Genomic DNA, 13,383 nt, shown 5'->3' with positions numbered 1-13,383 from the left:
ACAATGAAAAAATAATCATTTTGCATTCTATTGATTTTGGGGGCTTCCAACATAAAAATTTTTTGTACGACAACATTTTTTTCCAAGTTTGGGCTAGCGAAAAAAAAGAGTGAGCTATCCTTGGCCAAAGAGCCACAAAGGTTTTAAAAAAAGAATTCTGGTTTCAGGATGCCAGCATCACGCAGTTTGAAAATTGTTTTTTCCGGTCATTTTTCCAAGGCTGGGCTAGAAAAAATGGTGCGCTATCCGAGGCTTATTTTGGACAAAAACTGCAGTGAGAAAACAATAATTTTGAAATTTTTGGTTTTGTGGTTATTATAACTAGAATAATTTGTCTATGATAACATTTTTCCAATATTGGGCTAGCGAAAAAAGGTTGGGCTATCCTGGGACTTACTTATTTGGCGTTTCAAAGCTTAAACCGCTATGGCCGTCCAACAAGGCACGCCAGTCACTTCTTCGTTGGGTTAACTGGCGCCAATAGATCACAGCAATTAAACTAGTATTTGCTAAGAGGAGAGAGTTTTTCTATAACATAAGTCCTAGCGCCTGATTCTTACTTTTGGTCGTCAAACAAATTCTAGTAACATTCAGGCTATATGAGGTCTTTATTGACTGTCCAGGTGAACTTAACCTAACCTACTTTAAAAAACAAGTCTTAAAAGATCTACAAAATGTAAGACAACTTTATTTTAAAGTATTGTGTTACTTGGTACTTGGATAATAAATAATGAGCATACGGACTGCATTTTAATATTAAGAAAATATTTTCAATAATAGAGGTAAGTTTTTTGTCTGTCCTGAAAAATTAAACAAAATAGACTTAGCACGTTTGCTCAGGAAGCCAGCGATAAATAAAATCGCCTTTGCTTGCATCTCAAATTCACACGAATGTAGAAGTAAATTTTTAATTTATTCTTTTCATTCATAGAAATACATTCCCAATTACCTCGCTTATAAATTTCAGTGTCGCATATTTATAATATCGTGGCACTTCGTACTTTTCCCTAGAGCAAAAGATAATAGTATTTGCATACGTCTTCTTTCTTGGCTACTTAAAACTATGTCAATGGCGAAGGCTTTTTATACCTTTCATGAAAACCTTAATTTTCACTGTTTTGAAAAGCTAATTATTTTCAATATAGCAAATGTATAGAACATACGCTCTAGGTACTACATAAAAGGCGCGTCTAGATCAAAATAGAGCAAATTCAAAAATGTTAAACTTCGAAGTTATGTTACCCATGGACTTCCCAATTCAAACTCTTTCCTTAATAACGGAGATCCCAGTAGAGATGTATGGTCCGGCCTGACCCAAGTTTTTCCAATACATACTTCTCTGTATCCTACGACATTTCTTGACGAAGTACTGCAAGTAAAGCACGCTTCCGAATTTCTGCAGCTTTTTTTTCTTCCGCCGCAACGGTGCTGCAGTAATATTCCAGCCTATAGCATCTACTTATTTTTGGATCGACACAGTATACAGAAGACCCCCTTCCGTTAATTTAGAACAATTAGGTATATTTTGCCATTTCTGCACCCTGGCGCCAGCCACTCAAGTGTTGCCCGAAGATATTTTTCGAAGCTCAGGTACGGAATTATTTATTCCGTTTGTTCGATTTAAGATGGCCCTATTCAGCTATGGCCATACGTCCTGTACTCAAGTTGCCCCGAAGCCTTAAGCCTTGTTGCAGTTGCTGACGCAATATTTTTGGGCATTAGGTCTACGAGCGTCATGCAATGCTGCTGTCGGAGTACTTATTATTAGTGCTCCCGTTGTATTAACATGCATACCCCTGGAGTTTAGTTTGTGTGGCTGTCCACCAAATAAGGACCCCATTAAAAGTATGGCAATTGCCGTCAATATCATATGAGAAAGTTTGGGTGATAAGCCCCACGTTTAGCGGAGGCTCTCTTTGCTCTCTCTTTTCACGACAATTTAGTATCTAGCATAGCTCCTACATATTTTGTGCTATAATTTCCTTATAGGGCAACCCCTCCAAGTTTAAAATTAGTCCAGTTAGTTACCTTATATTTCCTAGTAATTAATGCTAGATCATTTTTTCCGAGTTGCCGGTTAACCCGACTCCATATTCCCACGCATGCATCAAAGAGCTGATTGTAGTTAGACATATGCGGGTTATGATGACTGAAACTGCATATGCAGTAAGTTTGCCTTGTCCTTCGTCGAACCGCCTAGGTAATTTGTTGATTATCAGCACCAACAGCATTGATGATAAAAACTCACCCCGCGGCATTCCTTTATTTTCAGATTTAGTTGCCTCGCATAGACCCCATTGTGACGTGACCATTCTTTAGCTTAGCATCTAGGAGATCCAATTTGTTTGGGCAGGGAACTTCAGTCTCGTTTCGAGACATTTTGGAAATGCAGTATTGACTGACTTTCCTTTGGTTTACGCACGTTGTACTTAAGAGAATAAATAATTCCCCATTCATATTTGATTTTATATATATATATCTATTAATCGCTCTAGGATTTTGAGCAGAAAATATGTCATACTAATAGGCCTGTCGGCTTTCGGGTCCATATGACTGGTTTTTCAGCTCTCAGTATGGAGACTATTCAAGTCGTTCTCCAAGATTGTGGGACGTAGTTCAGTTGCAGCATAGCAGGGAATATCCCATCTGGACTCCGCGATTTGAACTTGGGAAAAATATTAATTACTCATTAAAGTTTGGTATTCATCACCAACCCGGGAGGTTGGCAGCATAGCAGGGAATATCCCATCTGGACTCCGCGATTTGGACTTGGGAAAAATATTAATTACTCATTAAATTTTGGTATTCATCGCCAACCCGGGAGGTACCTGGGTTGGTGATGAATACCAAAATTTAATGAGTAATTAATATTTTTCCCCAAGTTCAAATCGCGGAGTCCAGATGGGATATTCCCTGCTATGCTGCAACTGAACTACGTCCCACAATCTTGGAGAACGACTTGAATAGTCTCCATACCGAGAGCTGAAAAACCACCTACACTTACGGTCAGAAAAACAAACCGACGAAAATTGTTTCTCTCTTCCAGGATTTCTACGGTCACAACAGCTACACAAAGAACGTGTTTATTCTTGTGGCCAATATTTATATGCCACAGCTCATTTGGTGATATATTACGACAATAAAGTTCGCAAGTCCCTAGCAGTTTTCGTAAAAGCAATGATATATAATAAAAATAATAGTGTTATCCTTAAGAAAGAAATTTGCATAAACCGCAAATAACCCGAAATATGAATATCGTAGGCCATGTACATTGCAATGAATTATCTTTAAGGAGATTCTGGATGAAATATGCAGAATCGGAGATTTTATCCCGTCATTTTGAAAACATATGACCAAGGAAGGCCACTGAACCCGTTGGTGATGATAACATCAAGATAGCTCTCCTGAACAGCAGAAATTTCCATTAAGTTGAAGGATAGTATAAACATGAGACTTGAAATCGCAAATGTCTAGCTCTCTTGAGAAAAAATAATTTGATGGCCCATGGCTAAAACAAAAAACGCGCTTTCCACCACAAAAAAGCAATCACGTGCGCTAACTGGTATTACGAAAACATATTCTCTTGTGAGTGCAAAATAAATTTTATGCAGTTAAATTTCGCGATATGTAATAAGTCCCAAAGATCAAGAAGATTGAGTCAAAACTGCGTTAAGGCAACAGTGAAGGATTTTCCGCATATAATAGTGTGGCACGCATTAAAAACCGTAATTTTTACTTAGATTTTGTTAATGAGGAGTTATGCGGAAGGAGTTAATTGGGAGGCTAATCGAGCACGGTAATCTAAACGTAGCTATGAATCCATATTTTTATATTTTTGGGGCTAACCATGCATTACAAAACTTAGTTGAATATATTTGTTTTGCGTTAATCAGAGAATATGACTCATATCCAGTCGCTCCAAGTCCAATTTCTTTTTTCGCAGAGCCAGCTTATAGGGGGAGGAAAGATTGTTGTGGTTAGAAGCTGGCTTTATTCTAGCCAGGAACAATCTAATTATTTTACATCAAGTAACGGCGGACCAACAATATTATAATTTTCATGTTTATACTATCCTTCTGAAATGTATTTGGAAGAGCTATAGTGACGATATTCCTATTAACGCCTTCAGTGGCATTTCGTAGTCGCCCACTTCGATAACGAGTGTATAAAGTCACCTATTCAATATATCTCTTCCAGAATCTCCTTAGGAATAATTGAATATAATGCTCTGTACAATCGCCTTCCATATTTTGCTTGACTTGCTCTTTTTAGACATTTATGTTAATTTTTTCTCCAAGGATAAAGCTATTACTTATATGAAATATAGTTGAGTTTACAAAAACTGCTAGGGACTTTCTAACTTTCTCGCCTTAGGTACCACATTATGAGTTAATGAATTATAGATGTTAACCACAATAACTAAAAATTTTCGTTACGCAGCTGTAGTGACTGTAGAAACTCCGTAGCAGGAACCGTATGGTACTTCCTATGAACAAATGTTAAATAACCCTTGGCTTCTTTTTTATAAAAATAATCGTATATAATGTATTCACTATATATTTTTTTTAATGCATTCACTATTTATTGCATTAACTCAAGAGCTAAAGGTTGAAAGCCGTTTCGTTTTTTCTTCTTCACACTTTTACTTATGAAAATCATAAATTATTTATTTCGCTTATAAAAGCCACCAACACAAAACAATATCCAATGTATGATCAGCAAAGGAACAAATCCAGTTAAGAAAACTGTCATTGCGCCATAAATCTACATCTTAGCATGTTCATACATCCATGCGTGTTACATGCCACAAAGCATGAAAAGCGATATATTTCTTAACAACTGTAGATACTACTAGCTGAGTAACAACACCAACAACAACAATAATCTATACCTTGATGCACATGTATTTATTATCGCTCTTACAATTTTCTGCTTGATATAATAAATTTAGTTTCTGCCTGTCTTGTTTTACTTCCTTTCAAGCTCACATACACACATATACATACAAACGCATTCATAAAAATTCAAGGCACTGCAGTCACATCTTCACACGAGTGCGGACAGTGAATGTGGCACATCCATTTGCACTATGTCTGCTCGTTACTTACCGCCAAACACCTTGAGCGTAATGCACTTTAGCCTTAAAGTTTAGTTTTTTTTTCTCATTTGTAAAAAATACTATTTTCATTTACAACACCAGTTGCGTTGCATTTGTTCATTTTCCAGTAGCGCTGCACAGCCATTCCGCAGCGTCGTGCCAGTGACAACAAATAAAAGTCAGCACTTATTACGTTGCACATAGACATAAGTTAGTTGCAACATGCGACAACGTGGCGCTGATATGGGCACCGTTGTGGGTTTTATATTATGCCACTATCAATAAGAAATGCAAAAACAACAACAATAACACCAATAGCAAAAACGATAAATAGTGTTAGCTTTAAGTGTCACAACGTGCCGCAACTGTTCTTTAACTTGTACAAATATATTTAAGCCATCAATTGAAATGGCTTAAGTGAGACTATGATGTGCATTGGATCGCTGTGGGGCAGTTGCAATATTGTTAACGGTATTGTGTTTTGTGACTAACTAATAGCTAGGAATCAAAAAGTTATTGTAGAAAACGCTATTAAATGAATGCCAAGAAACATTTAAGTGAAGTTTAGATACTTTTTGAACACTGGGGACACACTCAGTGCATGCGAGGTCTTTATTGACCGGTCGATCCAACATAGATGCTTTGACGCGTGCAGAGGATCCGTTTAGCAGCCACATCGTATACAAGCTTACCTGCGGCTGCTAACACGGTTACATAGGACAAACAGGACAGCAAATAAGACCGAGGTTCAGAGAACACATTACAGATTACAACAAAACAAGTAAGGAAGGCTAAGTTCGGGTGTAAACGAACATTACATACTCAGCTGAGAGCTTTGGAGACCAAATATGGGAAAACTAACATGTAGGAAAATGAACGTAGGGTAACCCTGGGATATGTTTGTATGACATGGGTATCAAATGGAAGGTATTAAAGAGTATTTTAGAAGAGAGTGAGCCATAGTTCTATCGCCATAAAGGTGGACCAGGAGTGACTCTAGAATGTGTTTTTACGATATGGGTATCAAATTAAAGGAATTAATAAAGTTTTTAAATAGGAATAGCCCTTGGTTGTATATGTGAAAGCGTTTTCGTGATATCGACCAAAATGTGAGCCAGCATGTCCCAGAACATCAACTGTCGGGTACCGCTAATTTATTTATATATGTAATACCACGAACAGTATTCGATGATTCCAAGGGCTTTTGATTTCACTCCACAGAACTTTTTCGTTTTGTTCTACTTAATTTGATAGATGTCATACGCATTTTACAAAGTTTTTTCCAAAGTTGTATTTTGCGTCAATAGACCAATCGAATCACCATGTTTCATCCCTTTTTCGTATTTGGTATAGAATTATGGCATTTTTTCCATTTTTCGAAACTTTCGATATCGAATAAGTCGGATTTCGCCCATTTTTAGTACCAAGATAAAGTGAGTAAATACGTGAACAGTGTTTAGTAAAGATATATCAATTTTTGCTCAAGTTATCGTGTTAACGGCAGAGCGGAAGTACAGATGGTCGACTGTGTATAAAAACTGGGCGTGGCTTCAACCGAGTTCGCCCATTTTTATAGAAAACAGTTACCGGTATATAATGGATTATAAAGGATTGGTAAATTTTTGTTCGACTTATGGCATTAAAAGTATTCGAAACAAATTGAATGAAAAAGGGCGGAGTCACGCCAATTTTGAAAACTTCTTTTATTTTTGTATTTTGTTGTATCATATCATTACTGGAGTTGAATTTTGACATAATTTACTTATATACTGTAAAGATATTAATTTTTTTCGTTAAAATTTTACTTTAAAAAATTTCTTTTTAAATTACCTTCTTTTAAAAGTGGGCGGTGCCAAGCCCATTGTCGAAAATTTTACTAATTTTCTATTCTGTGCCACAATGTCAACCTCCTACCAAGTTTCATCGCTTTATCCATCTTTGATAATGAATTATCGCACTTTTTCTGTTTTTCGAAATTTTCGATATCGAAAAAGTGGGCGTGGCTATAGTCCGATTTCGTTCATTTTAAATAGCGATCTGAGATGAGTGCTCAGGATCTTACATACCACATTTCATTAAGATACCTCGAAAGTTACTCAAGTTATCGTGTTTACGGACAGACGGACGGACGGACGGACATAGCTAAATGAATTTCTTTTATCCCCCAAATAATTTTGATATATAGAAGTCTATATATATCTCGATTAGTTTATGCCGTTACGGGGTACCATTATGCGAACAAAATTAATATAATATGTGAACTCAGCTCAGCTGAGTATAATAAGTTCAGAATAGAACCATATGTAAGTTCATTATTGTGCAGCCTTGTAACACTATTAAGCACACAAAACAAACAACAACAGCATTTCAAGTGCACAGCTGGGTATGTAATGGTCGGTTTCACCCGAACTTAGACTTCCTTACTTGTTGATCATCAAAAGTATTCAATTGTATGAGAAATCATTATTTAGTCAGAAAGAGTAATCAAATTGTGTTGATTTGTATGGAAATACAAAATTTAATCACCTAAATGTTGAGTGGAAAATATCTAATCAAATTCGCTTCAATGTATCTGTTACATCACTGACGTCATGAGTTCATACACATTATTTTAAAATAATAAAATTTCCAGGTTTCAATCACTAAATCATTTAAACGAGTTGAAAAGTGCGTATGTCTATTCATTACTTTACACGTGTTGACGTAGGTAATTTGCATACCCCACCATTTGACACATGTGTCAGTTTTTAAAAATACATGCTTGAATATCTAATGAAATTGGCAACCGAGTAAATAAGTACGCAATGCATACCAAATAGCCATTGCGCAAAACCAATCAACGCTGTGGGTGATAAATCAAACTATTTTCAATAAATGTGTGGGATGATAGACCGAACAAAGTCGCAAGATTCTTGTGAAGGTTGCAAAATGCGGAAGTTATTGACTTTCAAAAAATTTTGACTTTTAAAAACAAATTAATGTATGAAATATGTGTTGATTAATCAAGATAGCTGGAACGTATTACAAAAATTCAAAATAAATTAATTAAAGCCGCCTATTTCGGAATTTTCTTATCCATGTTTCTACTTAGGAGTGACTTCCGAAATACGAAAGCCCTCACCCGCTTTAAGGAGGCTAACTTCGAAAAACGGAAAACTTCAAATTAATATTTTTCGTATCCGCGCCCAGCCGGGTTAGCGGTTACTTTATTTAAAACGATTACTTTTTGGAAATAAATACTGTTTTTGAACCACTTACTTTAAGGCTGCCGTTGTTTTCTTTTTAGGGCCCTTTTTTTACTATTTGTTACTATGTGAAACTGGTTACATTTTGCAAAACATCATACCCTTTTTTTTAACCGGTTACGTTTTTGAAACTTTTTAATTTTTTTTTCTTGGAATCATTTCTTTTTTTGGAACCTTTTAATTTTTAGAAGAGAAACATTTTTTGAGAGCGGTAAGATTTTTTTGGAGCTGGTAAAAGATAACGAACTAGTGTTTTTTAAAACAGTTAACCGGTTATGTATTTAAAACATTTTCATTTGTTCATAACAGAAATATTTTTGGAATCCTAGTATCTACATGTTTTTAACCGATTACATTTTTGGAATAAGTTCTTTTTTGACAACCAGAAATAATTTTTGTACCATAGTTTTTGCTGTTTTTTGGAACCGTTATATTTTATTGAACCGGTTACACGGGTCAAATATTTCAATTTTAATAACAGAAATATTTTTTTTTTTGGAACCGATGCCATTTTTTATTCTTTTTTTGAATTTGTTACCCTTTGACAACCGACGTTTATTTAAATTTATTTGAACCGGTTACGGTGTTAAAACCTTTAAATTTTTTTTGAAATCAAATCATTTTCTTACGTTTTGCGAGCCGGTGTTTTTAAAATTGTTACCTTTTTTTGAACCGATTTTTAATATTTTCATTTTTTCAGAACAAACATCGTTTTTGAATCCTGTTATCTTAATGCTACCGTTTTTCTGGAGCTGTTTACTTTATTTGGGAGTTGCTTACTTTTTATGAACTGCTAATATTTTTTGCGTCAGCCACTTTCACTTTCCACTTAAGTTCATTTTTGACAACCAGTGTTTTTTGGTACCGTAAACTTTCTTTGAATCGATAAAGTTTATCAAACCTTTTCAATTTTATGGACCAGATATAAATTTGGAACCGTATTTTTTCTAACTCGTTTCAAACCTTTTACTTTTTTAGAATAGAAATAATTTTGCAGCACTTAACTTTTTTGAACCTGTTACGTTCTTGGAACCTTTAATTTTTTTTGAAATCAAATCGTTTTCGAAACCGGTTACTTTTGCTAACCACTGTTTTTGAAATTGTTACTTTTTTTTCTAACCGGTTACGTTTTTAAAACATTTTAATTTTTTCAGTATAGATATTTTTAAAACTGTTTACATTTTTGTAATTTGGTTACATGCTGTCGAAAGTTTTGCTTTTTTTTTTTTGCAACCCCTTACCTTAAGGCTGCTATTTTTTCAGGAGCCGCTTCATTTGGTTCGGAATTGTTTCTTTTTTTTAAACCGCTAACTTTTTTTGTACCGGTCACTCTTTTTGGAATAAGTTCATTTTTGAAATGCGATGTTTTTTGGAACCGTTAAAATTATTTATGCCAATTACTTTCTTTAAACTCGTTTGCAACCGGCGTTTTTTTTTTATTTATTTAAACCGGTTACGTTTTTGAAAGCTTCTGAATTTTTTAGAACACAAAGCTTTTCGGGACCGGTTATTTTATATCTATTTATTTTTAACTGGTTACCTTTTGTGATCCAAATGATTTGGAACAGTTACGTTGTTTAAATATTTTAATTTTTTCAGAATAGACATCGATTTAAAATCCTATTAACTATATCTTTTTGAACCGGTTACATTTATGTAATTTGTTAATTTCTGGAGAATATTTTTTTTTTTTTTGATTTTTTTTGATTTTTTCTAGCGCCATTTACTTTTTTTTGGAATTGTTTACTTTTTTGAAGCCGCTCATTGCAATAAGTTTTTTTTTTTTTGAAAACCAGTGTTTTCAGAATCGTTAACTTTTTTGAATCGGTTACGTTATTTTTTTTTTAACCAGTTACATTTTTCATACCTTTCTGGAATTCGTTACCTTTCGGCAACCGGTGTTTTTTTTTCTTTTCAATTTATTTGATCCGGTTTCGTTATTATTTTTTTGGACCTGAAATATTTTTGGAACAGTTAACTTTTTTTAACCGGTTTCGTTTTTGAAGCCTTTTCTTTTTTTTTTTTAGAACTCAAATCTTTTTTTGAACAAGTTTTTTGAACCACGACAAATTTTTTTTTTTGTAAAAAACAGCTTAACGTGTTTTATTTATATCCACACTACAATGTGTATCTTGATATATCACATGCCACATCAAATGAATGAATGAGAATCCATTTATCATGCCATTTTCACGCAAACAAAAAATAAACATAAATTTGAAGAATTAACTTCCAACTATTGACAGTTAGCTGACTTGCAAGAAAACAACAACAAAAGTCAAATGGTTTGTGAAAAGAGTATTTTGTTTTCAACGGCATGTCATGAGTGAGGCAGGCAAAATATGGTCATTAGCCGAAGATACATTACGATGTGTGCATCCGGCAGAAATTTATGAACATTAATTATATTTATTTACTGTATGATTAATAGGAAAGTGATAGGAAGTATAATAGTGTAGAACAAGAATTATTATTGCAGCAAATTTGTCTTTCAAAACCAAACTCGGAAACACGTTTAAAAGTGAGACAGCCGATAATTGATGATTAGAGACAAGGTAGTTGTTATCGCCAAGCTGTTTTGATGATAACTTGTTAATGTGTTGAAAGCTTTTTCTTCCTGGAGAGGCATTCAAATACACACTACAGTGATAATCGAATTGCTGAAAAACACGTGCGACGAAAGCCCCGTCTTGTTGTGGCACAACTATTCAATAATTGTCTTCAGTTTCATTTCAACATTAATACTTTCACAAGAGTACTCGACAGACTTTGTTTTGCCTGAAAATTGGTTTGCACACATTTAAAAATTGAGCCTCGTTTTCCTCTTCAGTATCTAACCCATTCTGTTATACTTTTTCATCCATTTTTCTTCTTATTCCTGTCCACACCTTATTCCATTTATCTTCCTCCCTATATCGAACCCATTACCACTCCAACTACCGCTTCACTGGCACTCCCACTTCGAGTTCTATTCTCGCTTCCACTCACCTTCATACTCTTACACCGACTCCGAATTACACTTCCATTGCCATTTGCAATCGTAGTCACAGTCCCACACCCACTACATCTACCACGTTTACCGCAATTTTGTCATATATGGAATCTCTATACCAAGCATGGAATACCTTCTTCATCTGCATCTTTGTTTTTTAAACAATACGAAACTAATGCTGTAAGAATTTTTAGAATCACAAAATAAATGTATAGATAATGGAGAAACTATCCTGCCCAATAATATTCCTCTCTGCGATGTAAAAAATCTACTTTGTGTGTAAACAGAGGCATTTGTCATATTGCAGCTTCTGCAAAAAAAAAACTGAGTCTTCTTGCTTCTTCCTCCTCCTCTCCATTGCTCGTCCCTGCCTCTCCTCCGTTTCTTCATCCTTTCATTTTCTCGAATATAACGCCCTTTTATCTCCATTTTGTACTCTTACTTTCTTTACTATCTCTCACCCTCTTTGTACTTTTCTTACTCTCATTATTTCTTTCTCACTGTCTCTGATTCCTAGTGCTAACTCTTATTTTCCTGCTTCTCTTTTTCGGAACATGAATTGTTATATAATTCTCCTTTTCTCTCTCGCACTTTCTTAACCACCAACCCGTGTGACAACACATTCTGGGATCACTGTGGTCTACATTTTGGTCTTTATCTGAAAAAGGAGTTCACCTATGAAATTAAGCCCCACTTGCGAACCATCTACGAAAGTTTGCGAAGATAACGAAGCCAGGATTTATAAAATAGGGATATCCTGTCTTGAGTAAAAAATTACCAACAGATTTTGCATTCGCTTTTATATATAAAATGAACCTATTCGGCCTTAAAAACAAATGTCAAACATATCGCACCATCATTGCCTACTTTCTTGAAAGTTCCTGAAATTTAAGCTTGGCAAGGAGGATTCTCAATACCAAATATCAAGCAAATCGCACCATATATGAAATTTTTCGGAAAAGGCCGGAAAGAAAAGTTTCCCAAATAATCAGCCAGTCAAGGAGTTACCACTGTGCCGAATTTCAAGCAAGCCGCACAATTATACGATTTTTTGAAATAGGTCGGCCCCTTGCCCACTTTCGGGAATGAAAAGTTACTCAAATATTAACTTGGCCAAAGTGAGTGGTACCACTTGAGCTGAGTTTCATGCAAATCGCACCATAAATTAGATTTTTTGGAAGAGGTCGGTCCCTGGTTCACTTCACGTAAAGAAAAGTTTTTAAAATATTTAACTAGTCAAGGAAGTACACCTGTATGAAGAAATTGCATTATAAATTATTTTTCTTAAAACAGTTCGGCCCTTGGTTCACATTACGGAAACATGAGAAAGAAAAGGACCAAATTGTGAGTTTAAGCATCCTCGAGTCCTCTTAAATACACACACGAAATTTCATCAAAAACGGTCTCGTCGTTTACGAGGAGTTCAGTCACAAATACATGTGCAAAAGACATATTAAGATTTATTTATTTCTTTTATTTTCTTTTATCCATTTTTTTCTTTTCTTATAATTTCGTTTCTTTAACTTTCCTCTTATTTTCATTATATTCATTTTATGTGTATTTCCATTATCTCCTTTTATCTATCTATCTTACTTATTCTTCACTCATTATCACAAAAACACAATAACCCGGCCGCTGCGGCTTGTCTTCTTATGTCCCCAGAACACCTACCACACGGTGTGGCGAGACTACTCCCCATAAGGAAAAGAAATGAAATATTGAACAAACAGTTTCTACTGAATACCAAGAAACCTGGGTATCTTAGCAGACATATAGTTGAAGAGACGCCGCCTCCCAGGGACTTAAGAAAACATCTCCGCACGCATTATGAGGAAATATGGCGGATTATCGTAGTATATACAAACAATTATACTTCAAAAGTTTTCTGTTTCCGTTCCAAAAAATCCAAATGAATATACCCTACAATGCTTATACCATAATGATCTTAGTAACGTGTAACTAGTAAACCAAATGTTCACGCAAATTGCAATTCGTCAATGTTTGTGATAGCGTGAACAAAGATTTTTACATTGCATTAGTTATAATAA

This window comes from Eurosta solidaginis, chromosome 3 (genome assembly GCF_040869045.1).
Source record: "Eurosta solidaginis isolate ZX-2024a chromosome 3, ASM4086904v1, whole genome shotgun sequence".
Classification (NCBI taxonomy): domain Eukaryota; kingdom Metazoa; phylum Arthropoda; class Insecta; order Diptera; family Tephritidae; genus Eurosta; species Eurosta solidaginis.
The sequence above is the reverse complement of the archived record's forward strand: the minus strand, read 5'-3'. Positions refer to the sequence as shown.